This window comes from Humulus lupulus, chromosome 7 (assembly GCF_963169125.1).
Source record: "Humulus lupulus chromosome 7, drHumLupu1.1, whole genome shotgun sequence".
Classification (NCBI taxonomy): Eukaryota; Viridiplantae; Streptophyta; class Magnoliopsida; order Rosales; family Cannabaceae; genus Humulus; species Humulus lupulus.
The window spans coordinates 99,804,612-99,832,150 of record NC_084799.1 but is presented as its reverse complement, the minus strand read 5'-3'; positions in this window follow the sequence as shown (position 1 = coordinate 99,832,150).

The following is a 27,539-nucleotide window of genomic DNA, read 5'->3' as shown; positions in this document are numbered from 1 at the left end:
CATACAGGTATCTTTCGTCTAATATGCAACCTATTTCTATACAATGATAGCATATTCAATTCTCATCTTTCAAATTTTGAATCAAAACCATTAAATCAAGTATTCAAATTCTCCCAAGTGAAAAGACCATTTTATCCTATAAAAAGTAGCAAAAAATATGAAAAAAAAAAGCGTTTACAGTCCTATGGCGCTATGTATTGAGCGTTGTAGTGCTATAGTCAGAATCAAATTTCCTCAAGAATTAGTGCACTAGCGTTGTAGCGCCTTTCATGCAGCGCTGGGGCGCTTATGTTTTGGTCTTGATAGCGTTGTAGTGCTGGCTTTGTAGCGCTGGGGTACTACTTACAGATTCAACAGTCCTTCATATCCTTCCTAGCACTATGGCGCTCCTTTGATAGCGTTGTATCGCTATTGACAGCATCAAAACTCGCACATATCGACCCCGAAAAAACACGATTTTATCCAACTTAACTGTATTTTCTTCCACTTTCACTCTTTTCACCAACTTAGCATGGAAAACCTGAAACATGAACAAACGAGCATAATTCTGCAATAAAATAATCCTAAACTAACGAAAACCAACATAAAACTAGACCATAAACGAACCTAAAACTCGTTTATCAGGTACTCGGGATATGAGTTTAATCCTTAATGAGTGCTTCATTTACATTTTGACTAGGGTTCCGTGAGGCTCGGGACAGGGATCACTCTTTGAGTTATTTCACTATTCACGCAGGACTTGAGGTAAGAAAAGTTGACATTGCACATAGAGCGGGCATTAGCCCTATTGCCTCCTGAAGTGGTTATGACTACACTAACTAAATGAGTTAGATGGTGTATGGTTATTATTTACCTTGATGGTTTGTGAGTATGCGATTATTACCATAATCCTAGTGTCGGGAAATGCACTCTATTAGGCATTGACCGTACATATTGTGCGTGTAACGTCCGAATTTGCTACTAAGGCTGAGTGCCTTGATTACTGTGCCTAGAGGGCATAATTGAAATTATATGTGTAATTAATAGAATAGAGGTGTGATTATGTGGTATAATGATTTACATGGTGATGTGAATTTATATATATATATAATATGCATGTTTAGGTAAATTAAATATGCATATGGGCCCTTTTTTGTTAATAAGGGTATATTTGTAATTTTTGACCTGTTGATGGTATATTTGCATTGTGTATGTATTGTGAGTGAGACCCCAGTGTTATGGGGATATATTTTAGATATGTGGTCCGAGACAATCCTTGTGGGCAGATTAACAGAATAGTCACAACGGGGCCGAATACCCATCTTGGGGTGAGCCTACGGGTATTTTGGGAACTTGGCGTGTGTTTGGGGATTACCGGTAATGGGTAGCTATTTAGTAATTATTTGGGTATGTCAAGATTAATTGGGGATTTATAGGAATACTCAAGGAATTAGTGAGAATGTGGCAAATGACATAATTGTTCGAGTAGTATTAAAGGGCTAGAATTGATCTAAGGGGCGTTTTGGTCATTTTAAGGCATGTGATAGACATGGATAACCATTCGAAAATGACCAAAACACAAAAGACACACAACATTCTCAGCTCTTCTTCTCTCTCTCTCTCTCGATACATACTCTCTCTATATATATCCCTAGCTTAAGGGTTTTTACTGAAATTCAAAAAGAAGATAGGACTTCTTAAGGAATTGGCTAAGGATTTGAAGAAAAAGCTTGAAGTGCTTGGGGTTTAGCTGGGGGTCGAATTCCTTAATTGAGGTAAGGTTCTACGCTGATATTGTTAAGATTTTTGTTGTAGTTAGAGGTTATCTTGAGACATAAACCTTAAGTGTGATTTTTAATTTTAGTAAGGTTACGGGGTAGTTCTTGGGGTAAAAATGATAAATATGTTGTACGGATACAAGTTCTTGACTAAATTCTAGGTTTAAGTCTTGATTCAGGTATGAATTCGTAAATTTGGCTGAGGAAAACATAGTGAAAACAATGAAGATTTATGGGTTTGGGCTCGAGCCGCAGCCCTATTCTTTAGGCGTCACGACCCGTGTGTGCGAGAAGGCTTGGCAGGCTCTGATATCGTACAGGCACCGTGGCACGGGCTGAGGTGCGCCGGAGCCCGTGTCCCCCAGAAGAGAGCCTTGGAACTCTCTGAGTTGTAGGCACCATGGCCCTAGGGGTATGGGTCGCGGCTCAAATAGGCAATATTGGCCAATTAAGGGCTTTAAGCTCGGGAACTCAAATCTTAAGGCTCGGGATTGATTCTACTACCTATTTTAGTATTATTCCAGGTCCCGATGTGATACTTTTATGATTTAAACGAATAACCAACAATTTATATTTAAATTTCATTAAATGAGTCTGTACTTTATTTTAATCACACTTTATGGTCTAAAACCTTGATTAGCGAGCCAATGAAAACATTTTAAAATCACATGGTAACAACTCTAGGGTAGTAGGGTGTTACAACTTGGTATCGTAGCGTGCCAAGTTTATGGTTTCTGGAGATGGACCGAACATGTATGCTCGTTGACAGAGACAAGCTCGACTCAGGGTTGGTTGGTATTAAGTGAAATATTTGTTTTAACTGCTTATTTGAATTACCTTATCTACTTGTTAATATAGAAAGCATGAACATTATAGACTTGTGTCTTGGTATGCTTATTGTATGTGGCTATTGTGTTGTTTGGCCCTGCTCGTGGAGTAATTTCGGATGAGAGCATCATATCTGATGAGTTAAGTCATTGATTGCAGACAGATTTAGAAGTTATGTATCTGAGAAAGACAATTGGAGTAGGCATTGTTAATACTGGGGTTGCGAATGATAGTCAGGGCTTGAATCCTCAATCTGCCCCCTGGGATTGGCAGCAGATGTTCGCTGACATGTAGGATAGACTGAAAAAGCAAGAGAAAGAGATTAGGTGGTTGAGATAGCGGGTTCCATCAGGGAACGCTGCTTCATATGTTTTGACAACAATGGTACCAATTTCAATTAAACTTGAGGGTGGGAACATATGCGAATTACTGTATGAAAGATTCCAAGAGCATTACCCTCCAATTTTCGAGGGAGGCTTGGACCCGTTCAGAGCTGAACAATGGATGGGAAATATTAACTCCATCCTTGACTATATGGGAGTGGTAGGCAACGATAGAATAGATTGTTCCATGTACATGGTGCGGGAGGATGCCCAAACGTGGTGGAAAGTGAAGTGGTGGAAAGTGAAATCCAAGACCCAGAATATTGTTATGTGTGGCTGGGTGGAATTCAAAAAATTGTTCAACGAGAGGTACTACTGTTGCACAGTTCGAATTGCAAAGACCAATGAGTTTATGAATTTGGTTCAAGGCAATAAGACAGTGACAGAGTATGTCAACAATTTTGATGGGTTGGCCAAGTTCGCTTTTGATTTGGTACCAATAGATGCAGCCTAGAAGGAACGATTCATTCGAGGACTGAACCCTGGGGTAGCCCAGAGAGTTAGGATCGCTCCATTCCATGAGATTTCTACCTACGCTCAGGCGGTAGGGAGGGCCCTTGCTATAAAGGACGTAGAAGGTGAGATATGGAGCTAAAGTTCCATAGGGCAGGAAGCTCAGATAAGGGTACCCCTGTTTGTGGGATTGGGTAGGGGTAGAGGCCTTAGTAACCAGAAAAGAAAGACCCCTGATAGCTCTACTACCCTTGGTCTTGAGAGGAGGGGTCATAGTATTCAAAGTAGCTGCCAGGGCGACAATGAGGTCTGGAGAGGCTATCTAGTGTGTGCAAGGTGCAGGAGATGCCATCTGGGAGAATGTCAAGCGAAAGCATGTTTTCTATGTGGAATAGTTGGGCACATCAAGAAGCATTTCTCGAACTCAAAGATAGAAGAACCAATGAGTACTGATAGCTCAACCCCAACTTGAGAGTTCACCTAGAGGCAGCCAGATCCGGAGGCTGGTCCCTCAAAAATGACAGGTTGGCCTTCTAGTTCTCATTCCTTTATATTGTACTGAATTGTGTTTGGTGCTGCATACCTCCTAGTAGAAATATAGACATGTGATACCTACCGTATGAATATTATGTTGTGGAACTAGAGATCTTGTGTCTGCTAGGAAAGTTGGTAATTTCCAGGGAGGGAATGGGTCAAAGTATTACGAGTAGAAAGTTAGCAGTAAGAATTTAGTGGGATGGTTATATGAAGATCTCAGTATGATTCTAAGTATGGATTAGTTTTCCAAATAAGGGATAACCATAGACTGTAAGAAAGGATTGTGACTTCCAGGTTTAAAAGGAAAGGATCCGATTGCGTTCACGAGATGCCTAGCTATTGTGATGGGTGCCCCAAGAATTATATCAGTTAGGATAGAGGGAAACTAGATTGTTCTGTGAGATTTCATATGAGTTTATAAGGATTCGTCGGGATTGCTGTCGCGACTAGGAAATTAAGTGTGTTATGGGATTAAAGCAAGGATAGAACTAATATCAGAAAAACCATGAAGAATGACGCTAGCTAAGCAGACAAAATTAAAGGTTCAGTTAAAGAAGTTATTTGACTTAAGAGTGATCAGACAGAGCATCTCACAGTGGGACATGTAACTGCCATTCGTTAAGGAGAAGGCCAGGCCTGCGAGACTGTGTACTGCATATGGATAGCCAAATAAAGTAATTGTTAAGAATAGATAACCATTGACAAGAATGAAGGATTTATTTGCCCGGTTGCAAAGTAGGACAGTGTTCTTAGGAATTGACCATCGATCTGGTTATTACCAGCTGAGGATCAAGGAAAGAGACATTCCAAGAATTGTCGCTCGTGCCAAGTGTGATGTGATGGGTTATCAGTGAAGGCTCTTGAACTGACCGATGCTTCAGTGGCCCACGTAAATTTAGCAAGTAGATAATACATAAATGATTTGGACAAGTCCTATCTAGCTTGATCGAGAATGTTTTGGACTAGTTCCGGTTAAGGACAGAATACGAGTAATACCTGTGTTGATACTATTGAGGCTGAGGAAGTGGGGATTACGGGTAAAATTCCAGAAAGGATAGGCTCCAATTTCTCTAACTAATATTCCAGGTCATACTATGGGAAGTGATGTAATTATGTATGATTCAGTTAAGATAGATGCCCCAAGGAAATTGCTAAAGGAATTCCTTAGGGGTTAGAAGCACGGTGAGATTGGTGAGAACACATCGACTTTTACTTGAAACATCTCCAAGGACTGCCATACCTTTTGATGAAATATGGTAGGGATTTAATTTTTTCTGAATGGATAGTTATGTGTCGGGTTCCCAAAAGTAGAAATAAAGGTTGATTAGTACGTCATGGTATTCAAACATGTATGTGATGGACTGACACATGAGGACGATACGACGGACACTGACCTTGTTTAAAACATGGAGTTATAATGTGGTGCGTCAAGGACTAGAATGGGGCGTCGTGTGTAAATTGAAAGGGGGATTGTTCATACCTCACAGTGGATGAAGGGATAAGGACTAGATGTTATACATAGGAGGTCGAGTTGACATTAATGCCAGTTAGCCACAGTTAGGGTGAAGTAATGATTGGGATTGGTATGGAACCTACGATTGATATTTTGTAGATATACTTTTATGAATAATGATGAAATACCACAAGCAGATCTTGTAGTAATGGTTAAGATTCCTACCACTTTGGCATGGATAGAAAAGATATGTAGATTGGATGAGTGATCCGGTGGATGCTAGCGTCAAGGGGGGAGATTCGAGCGAGTCTTACGCTACCCCTTATAATTTTTGTATCCAGGAAGATTGAATGGGTGTTAAGACCTAAAAATTTTATACCAGGAGGTGCACTGCCTAATCTTTTTGTAAGTGAGGAACGATAAACAAAAGCCAAAAGGGCTATTATGACTCTAGGGTATCATGGAGTTAGTGAGGAGGAATATAATTATAGATCGTAAGGGTGGATCACCTTCGATTCCAGATGAGGTGAGTGGATGTGAAAATTTGTGACTTGGCATATTGGGTTAACACACTATGATTTGTGTGAGTGAGATATCAAAGGAGGGAAATGTGTACGAAAGGAGATCGTTTGTCTCCACTGGACACCGAAGTTAATAGTGTCATATTGAGACCCTTTAGTTCCCAGGTTCTGAAAAGGGTCATGGAGGGCGAGTAGTATAGGATTGCGATTTGGAATTATTGATTACCTTCAAACAGACTAACAACCTGAAGGAGCAACTTACACTCTAAGTGTTTTAGTTCAAATATATGAGTTTTCAGAACAGTGAGGCAAATACGGTCCCTTGGATGGACTGTCACAATGATGAATACCAGTCGATGGCCAGAGTGACTCTAAATAAGATATTATGGGATAGGAAACGAAAATTTCCTATTCTGGGAAAATGAGATGAGAGGCAGGAAGTATCCTGGTTCAGAATTGTCTCGGACGACCAGTGAAATTATTAAAGATTGTTAGGGCAAGAGTGTCTGCGTTATTGGGAGGACATAAGAGTTTGCAAATCTAAATATGGGAACATGGAGTTCCAAGATTCGGGACCCTGTACTTCTCTGTATATTCTGGACTAAGAGGGATAAAATAGTTTAAGAATGAAAGAAGGAGTTTTTACTCTAGATTTGATAAACCCGAGAGATCGTAATAAGGATTAGGTCGGGGGCCTACAGATTAGCCTTACTCCAGTATGGGTAGAGGCTTATAAGGTGGTATGCCAATGTGAAGGAAAAAGGTGTCAAGTATGACCTCTGATTGGGTGAGGAGACCCTGGAAATTCAGTGAAACTTATTGTGTAGGGAAAAGCCAGTGGAAATTCTGGATAAAAGTAATAAAGTCATACAGATTAAGACGATCGTCCTTGTGAAGGTGTCACAAAGAAGTGGCAAGTTAAAGGACTTGACTCTGAATTTATAGTCAGGTTTGCGAAATTAGTATTCCGAGATGTTTGAATAAATTTCGAGGACGAAATTTCAATAAGGATGGGATAGTTGTAACGTCCCAAATTTTCTTCTAAGGCTGAGTGCCTTGATTACTATGCCTGTAGGGCACAATTGGAATCATATGTGTGATTATATGGTATAATTATTTATACGGTTATTTGAATATATATATATATGCATGTTTAGGTAAATTAAATATGCATGTGGGCCATTTTTGTTAATAAGGGCATATTTGTAATTTTTGACCCGTTGAGGTTATATTTGCATTGTGTATGTATTGTGAGTCAGACCCCAGTGTTATGGGGATATATTTGAGATATGTGGTTCGAGACGATCCTAGTGGGTGGATTAGCGGAATAGTCACAATGAGGCCAGATACTCGGCTCGGGGTGAGCCTAGAGGTATTTTGGGAACTTGGCGTATGTTTGGGGTGTACTGAGTAACGGGTAGCTATTTAGCGGTTATTTTGGCATGTCGGGATTAATTTGGGATTTATAGGAATACTCGAAGAATTAGTGAGAATGTGGCAAATGACAAAATTTCCCTTGGTGGTAATAAAGGGCTAGAATTGATATAAAGGGGCATTTTGGTCATTTTGTGGCATGTGATAGACTTGGATAACCATTATGAAGTTACCAGAACACAAAAGACACACAACACTCTCTCTTTATCCCTAACTTGGGGGTTTTTACTGAAATTTAAAGAGATGCTTGGAATTCTTGGGGAATTTGCTAAGGATTTGAAGAAACTTGAAGCTTGAAGTGCTTAAGGTTTAGCTAGGGGTCAAATTCCTTAATTGAGGTAGGGTTCTATGGTTATTTTGTTAAGATTTCTGCTGTAGTTAGAGGTTTTCTTGAGATATAAACCTTAGGTCTAATTTTTTATTTGGGTAAGGTTATGGGGTAATAATGATGAATATGTTGTACTAATATGAGTACTAGACTAAATTCTAGGTTTAAGTCTTGATTTGGGAATGAATTGGTAAATTTGGCTGAGGAAAACGTAGTGAAAACAGTGAAGATTTCTTGGTTTGGGATCAAGCCGCGACCCTATTTTTCGGGCGCCACAGCCCTTGTGTACGAGTAGGCTTGGGAGCCTCTGATATTGTCTAGGCACTGTTGCGCAGACTGTAGGCACGTCGTGGCCCGTGTCCCCCAAAAGAGTGCCTTGGGGCTCTCTGACTTGTAGGCGTCGCGGCCCTAGGGTCCGAGCCACGGCTCAAATAGGGGGTATTGGCCAATTAAGGGCTTTAAGCTCAGGAACTCAAATCTTAAGGCTTGGGAATGATTCTGCTACCCAGTTTAGTATAATTCAAGGTCCCGGAGGCTAGTATGTTATTTTGAAGGCTTTTAATTGATATGGATTGGGATGGCTATTTATCATTATGTTGTGACTAGTTTTTACCGCTAAGGCTTAGGATTAGGGATCGTGCTCGGGATTGCCTGTGTTCTCAGGTCGAGACTCAAGGTAAGAGAACTATCTGTGCCCATAGAGCTATATTGTGATGAGTGTTGTGTGTATTGTTTGTAACTATTACATCATACATATGTTTGTCGGCAGAGTTTGAGTGTAGCAAAGCCCGGAATTGGTAGAGGTCTGGAATGGAAAAGGTCAGAAATGGAAAATGTCGGGAACGACATTAAGCATGTTGAATGCAGGCCGCCAGGGCGAGACCCTCTAAGGGTGTTGTACACACTTGCTCGGTTAAAACCGTGAACTTGGTGCCTAGTACCGCACCCTGATCGGCGTAGGCCGTTGTTGTGAATTCCAATAGGAACTTGTAAATTGTTTGTTGTCTTAGATTTAATATGTATATGTTGAAATAAATTATTGTATGTTGTGCTGTGAAATTTTCTTGCTGGGCTTCGGCTCACAGGTGCTCTATGGTGTAGGTAAGGGCAAAGGAAAGGTCGACCAAGCATGAGTTGGAGGGCATGGAGCGGTGCGTACATGTTTGGCCTACCTGGCCGCCTCGACTGGGATAGTTTTGAGGAATGTGTTATAAATGACCAATTTTTTCGCCTAGGTCGACGGCACAAAGACTTTGAGTTGTAAATATGTTTGAAAACAATATTTTGGGTTCCCAATGAACACTTTTATGACTTAAACGAATGACCAACATTTTATATTTAAATTTCATTCTACGAGTCTTTACTTTAATTTAATCACACTTTTGGTCTAAAACCTCGATTAGCGGGCTAATGGCACTTTTAAAATCACATCGTAACGGCTCTAGGGTAGTGAGGCGTTACAATGCTCATGATGAAAATCACTTGATATTGATTGTTATAGAATGTTATGATGATTATCAATTGTATGTGTGGCAATGATTTATAAATTATGTGAAATGTTATCTATATCAGTTGTTATATGTTCATGATATAATTGTTATGCATGTCTTGTGAAACTTTTCTTGTTGGGCCTCAGCTCACGAGTGCTCTATGGTGAAGGAAATGGCGATCTAGATATATTCAGCCATGAATTGGAGAGCTTTGGAGCGGCGCTTACATATCCGACCACCTCAGCCGCCACGGTCGAGTAATATGAGAGACTTAGGTTACCAATCTAATTTTGCTGCTTAGGTCGACTATTTTTGTAACATTAAGTGTAGTTACTTTTTATTTAAAAACTCTTGTTGGGATCCCCCGTAAACATTTTAAATTTTAATGGAAAAATGTTTATACCTTCTGACTGAAATTTTAAATACCTAACCTTGGGTTAGTTTTAATTACACTTTCAATTCCAAATGACTCGCTTAACGAGTTAATCACTATTTTAAACACACATTGTAACGATCCTAGATTGTTGGCTAGTAACGAACAGGGAAGTGGTGGAGTACGTGGCTCACTGCTTAATTTGCCAACAAATGAAGGCAGAACATCAACGATCGGCTGGATTATTGCAACTCTTGGAGATCCCAGAGTGGAAGTGGGAAATAATTACAGCGGACTTCATTGTAGGTCTTCCAACTACTCCTAAGGGAGAGGATACAATATGGATTATAATAGGCTTAATAACTAAGTTCGCTCATTTCTTGCCTATCAAGATAACTTATGCATCACGTATGTTGGCAGTTATCTATAGAGCAGAGGCGCTAAGACTTCACGGAGTACCCATCTCCATTGTATTCGACCGTGAATGTTGTTTAATTTATGCATTCTTGAAGAGGATTCAGACCAAACTAGGAACTACATTGAAATTTAGTACCACCTTCAATCCCCAAACAGATGGTCAGAGTGAACGAAAAATCTGGACCTTAGAGGATATGTTGAGAGCTTGTGTGCTCAATTTTCAAGGGTCATGAAATGAGAAGCTACCATATTAATAAAGTTCGCTTACAACAACAGCTATCATGATTCTATCAATATGGCTCTATATGATGCTCTATACGGGATGAAGTGTCGCTCACCAACTCATTAGCATGAGTTCAGTGAAAGAAAATTCCTTGGGTCAGACTAGGTCGATCAAACCAGTGAGGATATTCGGCGAATTCGGCAACGATTTCAGAAGTCGGTGGATCGACAACATAAATATGCTGACCGACAAAGGAGGCCCCTAGTACTCGAGGTTAGCGACATGGTGATATTAAAGATAGCTCCAATGAAGGAGTTATGTGCTTCAGAAGGAAGGTTAAGCTAAGTCCGAGGTTTATCAGACCATTCGAGATCCTATAAAGAATTGGGGAAGTGGCTTATAGGTTAGCCCTTCCGCCTGCATTGTCCTAGGTTCACGATGTGTTTCATGTACCCATGATGAGAAAATACATGAATGACCCCACGCATGTGCTCAGTTATGAGCAGATAAATGTTGACCATCAACTGCTCTACGAAGAGAAACTGGAGGCCATTTTGGACCGGAAGGACAAAGTGTTAAGGAACAAGTCAGTGTTGCTCCTTAAGGTTCAGTGGTGTAACCACGACATTGAAGAAGCCACATGGGAGACAAAAGCAAAAATGAAACAATTGTATCCCCATAAGTTTTAGGACGAAACTTTTATAAATTGTAGGTATATTGCAACAATAATGTCTTTTAGCATCCCTTTTTTGCGTCAGTTTTACATACTCGCTGTCGCAATTGATCAAATCAACTCAATAGTGTCGGTTTTAAAGTAACACTAATTTTTGTTAATTGTGTTGGTATACTAACCGATGCTATTAGTAAGGACCATTAGCATCGGTTCTAAACCGACGCTTCTGATATCAATTGCAACAGTTCTAAACTGACGCTTCTGATATCAATCACAATTGTCCTGATATCAATAGTGTCGGTTATGCAGTGACACTAATGGGAAGATTATAAAAAATAAAAAATAAAAAATAAAAAAGGCATTAGCGTCGGTTTAGAACCACGCAACACTTTTGATATCAATCATGTCGATTTCGATATCAATAGAGTCAATTATGCAGTGATGCTAAGGGGAATATTATTAAAAAAAAAGGGCAAAAAAGATGCTTCTAATATCAATCGCGACAATTCTGATATCAATAGTGTTGACCCAGATTTTGGTCAACTGACACGGAGTCAAAATATGCTTGATGTGGAAGAATGCATTGGAAGAAACGTAATGACGAAAATAATAAGAACACGATATTTTATAGTGGTTCGGCCCCAGGATCTGGTAATAACCTACGTCCACTTAGATTGTTATTGATGTGAGAATCAAAGGAGTGATCAAAGAACTAGGGTTCAATGAGTTTCACTAGCCTCTGAAGAACAATACAATATGATTTCTATGATCTTTCTGATCACCAGCGATTTAGAAGTAAGAAAAGAGTAAAAAGGGTCCCATCCCCTTCCCTGAGCCCTCCTCTTCTATTTATAAGCTCAGGGAAGATTTACATTGATTTGTTACAGATATTATTTCCTAAATAATCGGATACTCAGGAAATCGTGGGAGAGAATTTCGGATTCCATCATAACTGCCTAAGATTTCCTCTGCGTGTTACGTCCCTACGACCAGACTGGTCGTAGGAAAAGACTGATCGCACAACACCGAACACCTTTCTGGCCGATAGTCGAACATAGGCTTTGCCAGGTGTCAGCCACGTGCAATTAATTCCTACCATGTCATTCACTTCTGATTTTTGGGATAACATTTGCCCCCCAAGTTTGTTTAGTGCAACCAGTAATAAAGAAACTTAAGGAAACAACCATTCGCCTTCCCACGCCTGTCAGAATCCCCGTGCACTTTCGAAAACTGTGACATAATTATGTCTAATCAAGTCTTTTCGGTTTCCAAAAAGGCAATTTGACGGCTTGTCCACTTCCCCACGTTTCGAAAGTGGGAAGTGATGATTACCGTCTTTTGGGCTACCCCTTTGATCTTTATAAGTTGCCTTCCCTCTTTTTCAAGAAATCTTTACCCGTCATTCTTGCCAAAAATTTCAAGAACTTGCACCAGTTGTTCAGTGCTTCGAAAACCAGTTCGACGCCGTGCCGAAGATCTTCCGTCTCAAGTTTTCATTTTCCTCCGAATCTCCTCCCAGTCTCAGGTAAGAATTCCATCCTTTAAACTCTGTACTATGCCATGCATGCTATTTTTGTGCTCTGGTATGTCTGCGTTCTTGAATAGGGTTTTTAGGGTTTTTGATATAAATCACCTAACATTCTGCAGAACTGTATCTTTATACCTTGTATGGGTTAGATCAGTACTTTGATAGATAGAGTTTCCGATTTGGGACGTTAGGTTGTCGAAAAGTTCAACCTTTATGCTAGACGAAAAAACTGAAATTTGTTCCCGCCCCTTAGGAGTTGAAAAAAGTTATGTTCAGAAAACATTCTTCTTTCCTTTTTTCGTATTTATTTACCCACGTTGAAGTTAGCGTAGGATTAGGATACTGCTGGCTACTTAGGCATGAGCAACATTATCCCAGTTCCCCACACTACTTCGCGAATTGTCTTATCTCCTCCATTGTCTGTTTGTAGTTCATATGCAAGACCCTTGGGGAGGAGAAAGACCTATCAAGGACGAACTCTTAGCCCAACTGCTTGAAGGTGAAGAGAATCCATCCACGTTGATTCCAGAAATCCCATTCTCACGTTCTAACCCAAATCCTCCACCAGCTCCTACCCAGAAAATGGCCAGAACAAAAACTAAGGCCAGAAAAAGACGTAACCCTTCTCCAAGTTAGCCTCCTGCTGATGCCCCCTCGACCATTGGTCGAGGAGAATTCCCGCCTGAGACCGAAGTCCAGGCACGTGCCCATCATCGTCACGCCAACCAGCCGGCTGTCGAGTGGCACGTAGTATCTCCGAGCACGATAACCATTCGCATGGTCTCCAATTATTTAACTAAGTACAATCTGACGGGGATAACACTACTCAGACCTTCGATCGACCAACAAGCCAACTTGCCAGGGGGGGCTTATAGCGCCTGGTCGAGATATCACATTGAGGCGGGTGCCACCTTGCCTCTGCATTCTTTTTTCCAAGGGGTGGCTAATTACTTCGGGGTGGCCCCTTTTCAGATTACCCCGAACGGATATAGGATGCTGATCGCGCTCTATATTTTTTACAAACTCAAGAAATGGCCAGCCCCCTCTCCTCATGAGGTCAATTATCTATTTGACCTTAAGTCCAACCTCAACCAAGACGGTACGGGATTCTTCCATTTTTGCCACCAGGAGACCGGACGCACATTTCTGTCCGAGACCACCCATATCTCCAATGTGGGGAAGTATCATCTGGAGTACTTCCTCACGCCTGATATTGCCGCAGACAACCTGGCCTTCACCCAAGGAAGTAAGGGAATTAACGAGCCTTAAACATGTATTTCATGTCCTTTAAATCCTCCTTGTCATAATGATTTTCTGTCCCACTGTACTCCAGGTCCATGGTTGCGCCCGACCCCCACTCCAGGAATGGAGTCGAGGGCAGCACTCTTAGCCAGCATGCCCAATGCTGCTAAGAGCGTGAAAAACTTGATCACTGAGGCTAACCTTAGGTTGGCTGGCCTCAAGGGCTCTCTTCCTGTGTCCAGTGAACCTGCGACGGGTGGAGTCCATGCTGATGTGGGACATGAGCAAGGTCCCGAGCAACAACCTCAGGCACCTCCTCCTAGGAGGAGGTCAACTGGGGTTACTATCAGGGAGCCTGCTGTTTCCCAGCGAGCAGCAGAACCGTCGATCCCCTAGGGCAAGGGGAAACAAAAGGCTGCTGAGCCTGCCGAACAATCTGACGACTCGTTGGATGTATACGGTACACCATTATCGTTTTTAAATAACTTGCCAATTCCCATCCACCTATTTGATGGGGATGGAAAATTTAGGAACGCTCCTTCATTAAATTCAGATTTCTTCCAGGAACTAGGTAGTTCTGTAGATAATGTTACGACCAGTAGGTGTAGCTCGGGTACTTTACTTTTACAACACTTTTATACTCTAACCTTTGTTTCTTTGCGACCCCTTAATCTCATCATTTGAAATGTCGCTCCTTGTGCAGGCATGGACCCAGGGGATTTCTTTGCACACTACCAAGCTGCTGCCGAAGCCTCTATCCCGAAGAAGGACAGCAAAAGAGCTCGTGGGGAAAGTAGCAAGACCTTTGCGAAGAAGGCCCGAACAGAAGACGCTCCTACCGACACCCCTTCCAGAGAGGACTCAACACCTCCGCCTGCCCCTGAGCAACAAACATCCGTGCCTGCCAACCCTCGGCCTTCCTCAAGGGCCGTAGACAAAGAGACCACGGACAACTTGCCCGAAGGCTCCCTGCCCATCCACATAGTTGGCATGGCCAGGGAGAGATTATACCGGCTCTCCAAGCATAAGCGCGCCCAGGTCGCCATTACTGACACTGCCACGATGGATATCAACGAAATCATAAACAGGGGGCTGAACGAGATAGCCAGTGTAAGTCGCCTTTCGCTGCTTTGTCATTTATGCTTACTTCCTTTCTTAACTTGTTTTTTCTTCAAGGATTCTTGTCCTTGACTGCCAGTTGGCGTCGATCTGGGGCGATGGTTTCTCGGGAGAGGAACTTTGACGCCAGGCTTGCCCAGGCCACGCAAGCGCTCGAGGATGAGAAGGCCAAGCTGCTCGAGGAGAACAAGGAGCTGGCTAAGCTGAACGAGCAGCTATGCGAGGACCAATCCACTCTCACCCGAGAGCTTCAGGAGAGTGAAGCGGCCCGGAACAAAGCCATTAACGAGCGGCACAAATGGAAGGAGAACTGCAAACTCAACACCCAAGAGTGCAAACAGCTCACACTCGATCTGACTGCCAGCAGGGATGAGGTAAAGAAGCTTGAGGAACGGGTGCGCGAGCTCGAGGAGGACAGAGTTAAAACTCTGAAGAAGTATAAGGAAGCCACCTTCCTCTGATTCTACGACCTCTGGAAGCACAATCGGGGAGTAGACATTAGCTATCTCTCCGAGCAGTTGCAAAAGACGCTGATGGCGCAATGCGTTGCTCGGCTGGAGGTAAAAGAGAAAGACAAGGCCCAAACTCCTGCTGCTGCTGCTGCTGTGGCCAAACCTCCGGCTGATCAAAACACTCCCAATCCAGAAGACCCTCCTGCCCCCCAGCAAAATTAATATTTATTTATTTTTCTTTTTTCGCTTTATGGCCCATGGGTTTTTTTGTAAAGACAATCTTTTTTTCTTTTATTGCTGCGAGGGCATCTCTTTTGCTTATACTTGAACAGTTACATCCGAGCAGTACTGCTCGCAGTGTAAAGGTTTTTTTTTCTTTTAATTTCATATTTACATCCGAGCACTAATGCTCGCAGAGTAAACGTTTGCCTCTGATATTATAATCTTTCTATTATAATACATGTTCGCTTGACCGAACATAGCATAATACTTTGGTTTGATTTAACAAAATCATATATTTTGAAAAATACTCTAAGTACCGTAACATGCTTTCACTTATTTTGTTCATGTGTTTACATACCTTGTAGTATGCTTTGCTATCGATGTGCCTTATATGCCCCCCAAGTGATCGACGAGCTTTAGGTCCTTGGTCACTTGCCTTGACCACGACCTGTGCGAACATTACTGCTCGCGTGGAAACGTAATACTTTGTAATACAGCAAAACAATACACGTAATGAAAAAATACTTGTAAAAATAAATTTACAAAGGTTGGCAAGAATGACTGGCTGTGCACAGTCCCTTATAATCTCGTATTAAAAATGGACTAAACATGTCTTTACGAGTGATCCTAAAGAAAGGATCTTACATATATAAGCGATTAGCCATACAACGTGGCTAACCCTTTTTGCAAAACTTGTAAAAAGTAGAATTTAATACAAGCCAGTCCTTTAAAAAGGACTGTTCACTGATAATACTTGCGCAGGTGTTCTCCATTCCAATAACGTGGAACGATATCTCCATTTAGGCGTGCAAGTTTGTAGGTGCCCGAATGAAGGACTTCTTCAATCTGGTAAGGTCCTTCCCAATTAGGTCTGAGTACTCCAGCAGTGGGGTCGCGGGTATTTAAGAAAACTCGTCATAGCACTAAGTCGCAAACGTTGAATTTTCTTTATTTAACTTTTGAGTTAAAGTACCGGGCGACCTTTTGCTGGTACGCAGAAACTCGGAGTTGGGCCTTCTCCCGTATCTTGTCAATTGAGTCTAGGGACTCCATCATTAGTTGACTGTTCTGGTCCTGGTCGTATGTTATGCGCCGATGCGAGGGGGGATCTAATTCGACAGGCAACATAGCCTCATATCCGTAGGCTAAGGAAAATGGGGTATGTCCTCTGTCGCTGTTCGGTGAGACATTCTATACGACCAGAGGACTTCAGGCAGCTGTTCTGGCCATGCTCCTTTAGCACCTTCAAGCCTCTTTTTCAGGGTGTCCTTAAGAGTTTTATTCATGGCCTCGACCTGCCCGTTTGCTTGGGGATGCACAACTGAAGAAAAGCTTTTGATAACTCCATGCCTTTCGCAGAAGTCGGTGAATAAATCGCTGTCAAATTGGGTTCTGTTGTCTGAAACTATCTTTCAAGGCAGACCATAACGACAAACAATGTTCTTGATGACAAAGTCAAGAACTTTCTTGGTCGTTATGGTAGCGAGTGGTTCAGCTTTAGCCCATTTGGTGAAGTAATCAACTGCCACGACTGCGTACTTTACTCCACCCTTTCCCGTTGGCAGGGATCCAATCAAATCTATCCCCCATATCGCAAAAGGCCATAGGCTTTGCATCTGTTTCAATTCGTTTGGTGCTGCTCGTGGAATTTTGGAGAACCTTTGACACTTATCGCATCTTCGCACAAAATCCATCGAATCTTCATTCATGGTTGGCCAAAAGTAACCTTGCCTTAGAATCTTCTTTGCCAAACTCTGCCCCCCAGCGTGATCCTCGCAGAAGCCTTCATGCACCTCTTTCATGAGTTCCTTAGCTTTTTCTGGTGTAACGCATCTGAGTAGTGGCATCGAATACCCTCTTCGGTACATAACACCATCGACCAGTATGTACCTAGCGGCCTGCCTTTGTAGAGTTCTGGCTTTGTTTCTATCTGTTGGTAGCACACCGTTTGTCAGATACTCCAAGTAAGGTGCCATCCATGTATCCTCCATTTGAATTTCCATACTGGTTCCAACCGTTTGTATGCTTGGCTCACTCAATCTTTCTACCGGCACAATGTTCAAAGTGTCAGCATCTTTCGCGCTCGCGAGCTTGGCTAAGGCGTCTCCGTTTGAATTCTAATCCCGCGGTATTTGATGGAGGGTGTACTTCGTGAACTGGGCTAGCAGGTCCTTAGTTTTATTCAAGTAGGACACCATTTTTAAGCCTCTTGCTTGATATTCCCCTAGAACTTGATTCACCACCAGCTGTGAGTCACTGTAAATATCAAGCGTCTTTGTGCTCATGTCTTTCGCCATTCTCAATCCAGTGAGGAGTGCTTCGTATTCGGCTTCATTGTTTGACGCAGTGAAGTCGAACCTGATGGCGCAGTGAAATCGATGCCCTTCCGGCGTTATCAATATCACTCCCGCTCCAGCGTGGGATTCGTTGGACTACCCATCTGTGAATAACTTTCACGAAGGAGCTTTCTCTTGAGGCTTAGGCATACTAGGCGATTCGCACTGCTCGCTGTCTGGGAGTTCTGTGAACTCTGCAATAAGATCAGCCAAGACTTGTCCCTTTACCGCTGCTCGCGGTGAATAAGTTATATCGAACTGTCCTAGTTCAACTGCCCATTTTAATAATCGCCCAGCCGCCTCAGGTTTTTGGAGGACTTGCTGAAGGGGCTGGTCAGTTAAAACTGTGATAGGATGGGCTTGGAAGTAAGGGCGCAGCTTCCTGAAGGCTAGGATTAAGCAATATGCTAACCTCTCAATTGGTGGATATCTCAGTTCTGCCCCGATTAGCCTCTTGCTAACATAGTAGACCGCTTTTTGTACGCCTTCCTCTTCTCATACCAGCACCGCGCTAGCAGCAACTTCTGTGATCGCCAGGTAAATAAACAAAGTTTCTCCTTCGATTGGCTTTGATAAAACGGGAGGTTGTGCCATATGGGCTTTCAAGGCCTGGAAAGCCTGCTCGCAGTCTCCTGTCCATTCAAACTTCTTATTTCCCCTAAGTAGATTGAAGAAAGGGACGCATTTGTCTATTGACTTCGAAATAAATCTACTTAGGGCTACGATTCTCCCGGTTAAACTTTGTACATCTTTGATTCTTTCTGGCGATTTCATGTCGATCAGGGCTTTTATCTTGTCGGGGTTGGCCTCAATTCCTCTTGAATTTACAATGAACCCCAAAAAATTCCCTGATCCAACTCCAAAGGAACATTTGAGGGGATTTAACTTCATCTGGTATTCGTTCAACACATCAAAGCACTCTTGTAAATCCTTCACATGTCCTTCTGCTTTCTTAGACTTTACCAGCATGTCGTCCACGTATACCTCCATGTTTACTCCGATCAGCTCCCTAAACATATGGTTGACTAGCCGCTGGTAAGTCGCACCTGCGTTTTTCAGTCCGAAGGGCATTACTTTGTAACAGTATAAGCCTGTATCGGTCTGAAAGCTGGTGTGATCCTCGTCGGGGGGGATGCATGCTAATCTGATTGTAGCTTGAATATGCATCCATGAACGAGAGGATCTCGTGTCCTGCAGTAGCATCGACCAGCTGGTCGATTCTTGGGAGTGGGAAGCAATCCTTTGGGCAGGCTTTATTGAGGTCTGTAAAATCCATGCAGGTTCGCCATTTTCCGTTAGGCTTGGGAACCAACACCGGATTGGAGACCCACGATGGATAAAATGCCACCCTAATGAACCCATTCTCCTTTAATCTTTCAACTTCTTCTTTTAAGGCTCTCAATCTATCCTTATCGAGCAGCCTTCTTTTTTGTTGCACGGGTGGAAAAGTCTTGTCTATATTCAGGACATGGCTGATAACTGCAGGGTCTATCCCAGCCATGTCATTGTGCGACCAGGGAAAGACTTCCTGGTTACTCCGCAAAAATTCCACCAGTGCATGTTTCGTGGTTGGTTCTAAGTTTCTCCTGACCTTTATGACTTTGGTCGGGTCTTTTTCGTCGAGTTGGACTTCTTCCAAGTCCTCAACGGGTCCAACGTTCTCTTCGAAATCCCCAAAGCGAGGATCTAGATCTCTATCCTCACATTGGGCAACACCCTATTTGGTGACCTCATCACCGGATTGGGCTTGTGTATCCACCGCCTTCTGCAACCTATCTGAGGTAGTGCTTTTTGATGTTCCTTTTTTTGCCTTCGTAACTGAGGCGTTATAACACTCTCTGGCTTATCTTTGGTTCCTTAACACGCATCTTACCCCTGCGTCTGTTGGGAACTTCATGGCTAAGTGCCACATAGAGATGACGGCCCGCAGATCAACCAGTATAGGCCTTCCAATGACGGCATTGTACGCTGAAGGACAATCGACTACTACAAAAGTAGCGAGTAATGTCCTGGTAGCAGGCGTTGTACCTGTCGTCACTGGTAGTCTGATCGATCCGGCAGGGGCGAGTCCCTCACCAGAGAATCCGTATATTGTTTGCTTGCAGGGCTCCAGGTCCTTAACGGACAATTTCATGCATTCCAGCGAAGATTTATACAGGATATTCCCCGAACTTCCTGTATCGACCAGCACTCTCTTTACCATCATGTTGGCCATTTGGATGTCCACGACCAGTGGATTGGAATGTGGGAACCGGACGTGTTGGGCATCGCCATCAGAGAAGGTTATTTCGCCCTCTTCTGATCGAGCCTTTTTTGGCACGCGGTCCTCCACAGTCATCATCTCGCTGTCCTGGTCATGGCGCAGAGTCCGAGCGTATCGTTCCCTAGCCTTTCCGCTATTTCCCACGAGGTGCGGGCCTCCACAAATGGTTAAGAGTGTGCCAGTCACGGGGGCAGGCTGCAAAGGTGGCAAGCGTTGGCGCGTGGGTGCTTGCTCGTTGCTACCTGGAGCTTCTCGTTGGGAATTTCCCGAGGCCCGTACGTATCTTCTCAAGTGTCCTTGTCTAATAAGGAACTCGATTTTTTCTTTCAACTGGTTGCATTCATTGGTGTCATGTCCGTAGTCGTTATGATAACGACAGAACTTGGAAGTGTCTCTTTTCGAAATATCCTATCGAATGGGGCCAGGCTTCTTATAAGGCACACTGGAACCCGCGGCCTGATAAACCTCTCCCCGAGACTCAACTAGGGCAGTGTAGTTAGTGAACCGAGGTTCATAACGATTACCCTTGGCTCGTTTATTGTCAGAGGTGGAAGGCTCATTGTGTGGCCGTTTTCCACCATTCTTGCCATTGCCGTTACCGTTCCCGTTGGCTTTGCTGTTGCCGTTAGGTTTGGACCCATTGGCGGCTTTGGCGGGCTCGGACGTTTTCTTATCCTTGCCTGAGGGCTTTCCATTGTCGGCAATGGCATCTTCGAGCTTGATGTACCGATCAGCCCGGTCCAAGAATTCCTGGGTAGTTCTAACTCCATCTTTGCGAAGGCTCTTCCAGAGGGGGGAGCGACGCCTAACCCCCGCGGTTATGTCCATCATTTTGCCTTCGTCCCCCACCATTTTTTCTCCAGCTGCTGCTCGCATAAAGCGCTGGATGTAGTCCTTCATTGATTCTCCATCCTGCTGGCGAATTTCAACCAGCTGGTTTGCCTCGGTCGGATGCACACGACCTGCATAGAACTATCCGTAAAACTCCCTTACGAACATTTCCTAGGAAACTATGCTTGTAGGAGGGAACTTAAAAAACCACTCCTGTGCGGCATCAGAAAGTGTTGCAGGGAAGATCCTGCACTGAGCGTCTTCGGACACTTTCTCAATGTCCATCTGTATCTCAAACTTATTGACGTGAGATACCGGGTCACCGTACCCATCAAAGTTTGGTAGCGTAGGCATTTTAAACTTGCCAGGAGTCTCCGCCATAGCTATCCTCTGGACGAAACGAGTGCCTTTCCTCCTATCGTGGTCGATTTAAGATGTTCTTCCCCCGACCAGCTATTGCACTGCCTAGTTGAGGGCATCTATCTGGGCCTGTATAGCGATAGGAATTATTGTGGCCTCTATTGCTGGGGGGACGTTCTCGCCATGCCGCTCGCGGCGATCGTTGAGTACATCTCTCAATTCCTTGTCTCTTCTCCGCTGCTCGCTACCCCCGAGCCGGTTGAAGACATCATTTTGCCTGGGCTGCCCCCCAGCATCCCGTCTATTGGGTTGGTCATCTTGAGGTATCTGGCTCCCGCCTCTACCGCTTTCTTCATTCCTCCGGCCGGCATTTCCCTTGCCTGAGTCGGCCTCATTATACCCATGGCCATCTCTGAATCTTGATTTGCTATGGTGGGATCGACTGTTCCCTCGATTTCCATCCCTGGCTGAAACGTCCCGAGCGTTAGAGGGTGGTCTGCGCTGGTCGCTGTGTCCCCGTGCATTATCATGCCGTGGGGGACCCCAGACCACAGAGCCTAACTCTGAGTTCCTCCTGTTACCAGGAGGATTTTGACCTCTGTTCGAAAGATTCGGTTCGTCGTCCCTATGGCGCCTAGGATTACGAGGCTGATGCTCGGTCCTATTCTGCCTCTGATGTGGAGGATTGCCGCAACCAACTTGGGATGGAGGCTATGCCTCGGGGTCCTATGGGACATCGTCATGGGGCACCTGAGGCTTCTCGGGTCTTTGCGGGCTAGAGGGTTAGATAGGCGAGCTAGGATTGGTACCCCTATAGGGTGGCCCATTCCCAGGATGTTCAGGCTGCGAGGCAGGTTCAGCCTGATTCCTAGCCAATTGCAAGGCTGCCTCAAGGGCTTCCATGGCTTCACTCTGGCGACGGTCCATCTCCGCCTGCCACTCACTTAACTCTGCGCGCGACCGTTCAATCTCTTGCTGCTGCCGCGCCATGATTTCGGCAGCACTTTCTTGGCCGGCCCTCAGATTAGCTAGCTCTTCATACAACGCCCCTAGGGTACTCTTTAGCATCGCGTCATCCATTTCTTCTTCCTCAAATTCCAAATGCGGCTCATCCTCAGCCACGCTTGCAAGAGTAGGAGGAGGAGGCGGGTTTGACGGTGCGGCGGTGGCCGTCTGTCCAGTTTTCCTTGCAGTTTTTGCCATTGTTTTCTTCAACGATGATATATCAAGCTCTCAATGAAAGCACCAGAATGTTGACCCAGATTTTGTTCAACTGACACGGAGTCAAAATATGCTTGATGTGGAAGAATGCGTTGGAAGAAACGTAATGACGAAAATAATAAGAACACAATATTTTATAGTGGTTCGGCCCCAGGATCTGGTAATAACCTACGTCCACTTAGATTGTTATTGATGTGAGAATCAAAGGAGTGATCAAAGAACTAGGGTTCAATGAGTTTCACTATCCTCTGAAGAACAATACAATATGATTTCTATGATCTTTCTGATCACCAGCGATTTAGAAGTAGGAAAAGAGTAAAAAGGGTCACATCCCCTTCCCTGAGCCCTCCTCTTCTATTTATAAGCTCAGGGAAGATTTACATTGATTTGTTACAGATATTATTTCCTAAATAATCGGATACTCAGGAAATCGTGGGAGAGAATTTCAGATTCCATCATAACTGCCTAAGATTTCCTCCGCGTGTTACGTGCCTACGACCAGACTGGTCGTAGGAAAAGACTGATCGCACAACACCGAACACCTTTCTGGTCGATAGTCGAACATAGGCTTTGCCAGGTGTCAGCCACGTGCAATTAATTCCTGCCATGTCATTCACTTCTGATTTTTGGGATAACAAATAGCATTGGTTATGCAGTGACGCTAATGGGAAGAGTATAAAAAAATGAATGTTGACGCGGTTTCTTTGTCAATCGGGGATTTAGAAATCCAAGACAGATATATTAGGATTTCTGTAAACCAAATGTATTAGTAAATAACAAAAAAAAAAACAAGAACACGAACACGAAGCATTCACTCAATTTTACGTGGTTCAGTGGTTAAAATCCACCTAGCCCACGAGTCACTCTTATTGAGTTGATTATGAATTTTTTATGACAATTTCAACAGATATTTAGCATACAAAAGGTTTGTCCTTTTTATAGTCCATTCCCTCTATATTTTTATGGAAAATGGTTGACAGTATTGGGTAATCGTTCATTAATATGGTAACTAACAAATTTGGGTCACCTCCCAATTATATAAATACATAACTGCCTAATAATTCTATATCCGCTATATCAGATAATAAATACGTAATAAAGTGTGGGAATTTATTAGGCATTTAAGGAATTTATGAGTCTTTTGGGATCCTTCACTGTGCGTCAGTCATGCTTTCACAAGTTGAACACACTCCTCAAGCTAGATGTTGTAAGACTAGTGGGAACTGACGTGGGTCATGTCCAGAATTTCACAAGGGCGATCTGAACGTTATGCACCTCAAACTAAGTTGTTTGCATAAGAGGCAATCTAGAAACCTAGGATGTCCCAGACTGCCAAGTAGCCTCGAGCTACTCACTCCAAAGTGAAGAAAATATTGTATATTTTCTTCATGCGCTTCTCTGCTAGCTGTACCTCATGTTGAATACTTCAGACAATGTGTTTGGAGTACAACATTTTCCCCCCAAACTCCTACTTATGCGTGATGTCACCTCTGACATGCATAGTAGGGGTATTTTGGCTTCTGTTATGAGAAAATGTGCCTATCCACTCACTCGAGTATGGGACACGTCTCTCTGTCATATGCGCATGTTTGAGTTTCGATTACTGTGATAGTTGTCTTGTCAACTTTATTCCACCATTTGATTTATTTAATTCTGGTCTTCGGATCTTTTTCTGCTTTAATCGTGTGACTCAGATTTGTCCCCAAAGTTTACGTATAAATAGAAGAGAAGAATTTGAGCATAGCCACCTTTGCATTCAAAACATTCCTTTTTACCTTTCTTCTTCTTAAAATATTCAATCTTTTTGAAATCCCTTGCTTCCTAGAGATCCCCACGTCCTCACGCTCGGATTTTTCAAGCACTTTATGTTCTTATTTCACTCATCGATCAAGAAACCAATTCGTAAGTATGTCATCCCTGGTTTAAATTTCATTTTCTCATTTTTCAACAAGTCTTATAAAATTTTCCTATTTCTTTTGCCTTATTTTGGTTTTGCATGAGTTTAGTGTGGGTTTTTGTTAGGCCAAAAATAATAGCACTAGGTCCGCCTAGAAATAATGCATAAAAAATGGGTAATTTTCTTGGTTTAAAGGATGAAAGTTTGAATTTCTGGGTTTGAAGATTTTAGGGGTTTAGGTTCAGTTTTGGGTAGCTTAAGGGTAATGATATAGGGGCAGTTTTGCATTAAACCGCCATTCGAAACCATTGTATTTGAAACGTGAATCCTGAAATTTTGGCACCTTCCCGAGATTCGAACCCGTGAACTAGAGATGTGCGTGAGAACATGCGATGGGACACCACACCCGATCTTGACTTATAAGATGTCTTAGGTCAAATAATGACGCCTTAGAAATTTAGGTCAACTTTAGGTCGCCATTTTTTCCGCTATTAGAATTAGGTTATATTTCCAAGTCTCCCCTAATGGATCATTTTGTAATCAAGCAAAGTAAAATCTGTATCATGGCCCCTAAGAAAAACATTGTGACTGGTTCTACTTCTCGAGGTAAGGAGAAGCAGGTCTCCTCGGAGACCCCAATTCCCCACTTCGGCACAATGGTGGAGAGGGAGGCCGAGGTAAGACCTGATAGCTTCTATGAGGCCAAGCTAATCGTGTCTCGAATAACAACTCAAGACAAGGTCAACAAGATTATGCTGAATCATGGGATAGAGAAGACCTGTGAGTTTTAAGCCCTACCTCCCTTGGAAGGGGAATGGGGTTGCCCCCCATTGGAAGATGACTTCTAGGCTTAGAGTGATGAGCACCTGAAAGCAGGTGCCTTCCTACTGCTGGACCAGTACTTCGAAGATTTCCTGAACAACGTTGAGCTCAGTTCATTCCAGCTCCCCCTGAATTCATATCGCCTCCTCGCGAGGTTAAGATATTTATTCCTCAAGAAAAGTGGGAGGTCCCCACTCTAGAGTAAATTATGTATTTTTTCTATCTGAAAGCCAACCCAGACACTAAAACTCAAGGTGACAATTCTACTACCTCACCCGGTTCCCTAAATCTTACATCATCATCGACCTCCCCAGCCACCCGAATGACTTTAAGGACCAATTATTTATTCCAAACGCATTCAAGAACTACACTCCATAGTACTTAAATCATCCTCATAAGTTTCTCAGCTTTTTGATCTCTTGAATATCTTAATCAGGTTAAAACTTATTCTGATCAAGTTGTTACCTTGTCCACCTATATATATGAGAACGAAGTGGTCTGAGACCTTCAAAAGTCAATATAAGACTCGGGCAAGTACTCCTGCCAAGGAGAAAGAGTTCAAGATGGTGGTGAATGACGCCACCATGGTGGCTTGTAAGCTGATCAGAAAGGATCAGACACTGCCCATCAGGGCTCGAGGTCCTCTCCCGAAGCTCCCTCCTCCACAGGAGTTCCTTCTAGTCACTGAGGAGGTTGAGGAAGAAGATGAGGTCGCACCATTGGTGCGTAAGATAGAAGTCTCTTGAAGATAGACAAGATTTTGGTCAAGGTTGTACTTAATCGAAGGCAGCAGCCTGCACCTTCGGCCAAGGTAATCCATATAGAAAAATAAATTGGGTTGCTACCAGTTTTAAGGTAGTCTGAATCAACCCGAGGCGAGCCGACATCCAGTTGATCCGGACTTGGATGTGACCCCACTCCAGTGTATTGTCCAGTTGGCCTTTCACCACGATTATGGTTACCCCAGATGTATTGTAGTGGTAGATAATACCATTCATTATAGGTCCACTATTTTTTAATAGTATGGTACAAATATATTTTCATGGCCTTCCCTATGTCATGGTATATTTACTCTGGGTATTAGGCGGGCTGAGCACAATTCTAGTCCGGATGAAGGGTCCGAAGACCGTAGGTGTTAGGAAAACTTATACAGGATCTTTACTTATTTTCATGTATATCTAATATTAAACAAGTTAATATGAGACAACCTAGAACTTGTTTCTAAAATTGAATTCAAAGAGAAATAATGATAAGAATACTTACATTATACACAGCGGAATAATAAAGTCATTCCTTCAATTTCTCTAACCTTTGTATCCTTTCTATCGCAAAGTATTACCAAGAAACTGAATCGATCTTCAATTTTCTTCATAGCCTTCCAAAGTATCCTTAGAATCACCTAGACTATAGTGGGAAATTCTCAACACATGAGATAGATACAGAGAAAAGAAGAGAAAAGAACAGTAAGGCTTAGAAAAGGACTTATGTTTAGAGATAATCTAAAACCTATCAGAAACTTGTGTTTCAAAAATCTGAACTTGTGTTTTTGACTTATCATTTCATTTCTCATTTAACATTCCTTTTATAGACTCAATAAGGTAATTTATTTAATTAAAAAATAAATAAAATTATAGCCAACTAATAGCCCTAGGTCAAAATTATCATGGGCTTTAGGCCCGTAAAATTTCTCATTTGATTAAAGCCCGATGGACTTAAAATCAAGGTCTGTATTATTTTCTATTGATTTAACTAATTAAATAAGTATTTAAATCCTTTATAAAATTAATTATTTATAATTTAAACTTGATTTAAACTTATTTATTAATGTAGATACCAATTTATCTTAATTATTAAATCTGCCATAATTTCTCTTTTCATCTCTAAATTGTATAGCTCTGTGAAACTATCCAAAATTGACTTGGTCAACTTTGATAATTCTAATTGATAATTAAATGAATTAATTGAGACTTTAGATGATTTTATCCAAGGTACAGTGGGGACCATGGGCGTAAGAAATCAAGCTCCAATAAGTTATCATAAATCTAACATATAAATTTACTAACTTATTAATTGCTCGTGACTCCACTAAAGACTCAGAATTGCACTCTTGAGTTCATAGAAATATCTATAAGCAATATAGATACGTTATTAATTATCCATTTTTGTAACCATAATTTTCACTCAATCCTCTATATACGGTCTACAATGAGATTGGACTAAAATACCATTTTACCTCTCATTGTATTTTATCCTTAAAACACTTAGTTCCTTCTAAATGATATTTCAGTAAACTAATATTAATTACTAAAATTAGATCTCTATCATTTAGCACCTTGAACCAAATTAAAAGGAAACCATCGTTTCACTTCTTCATCA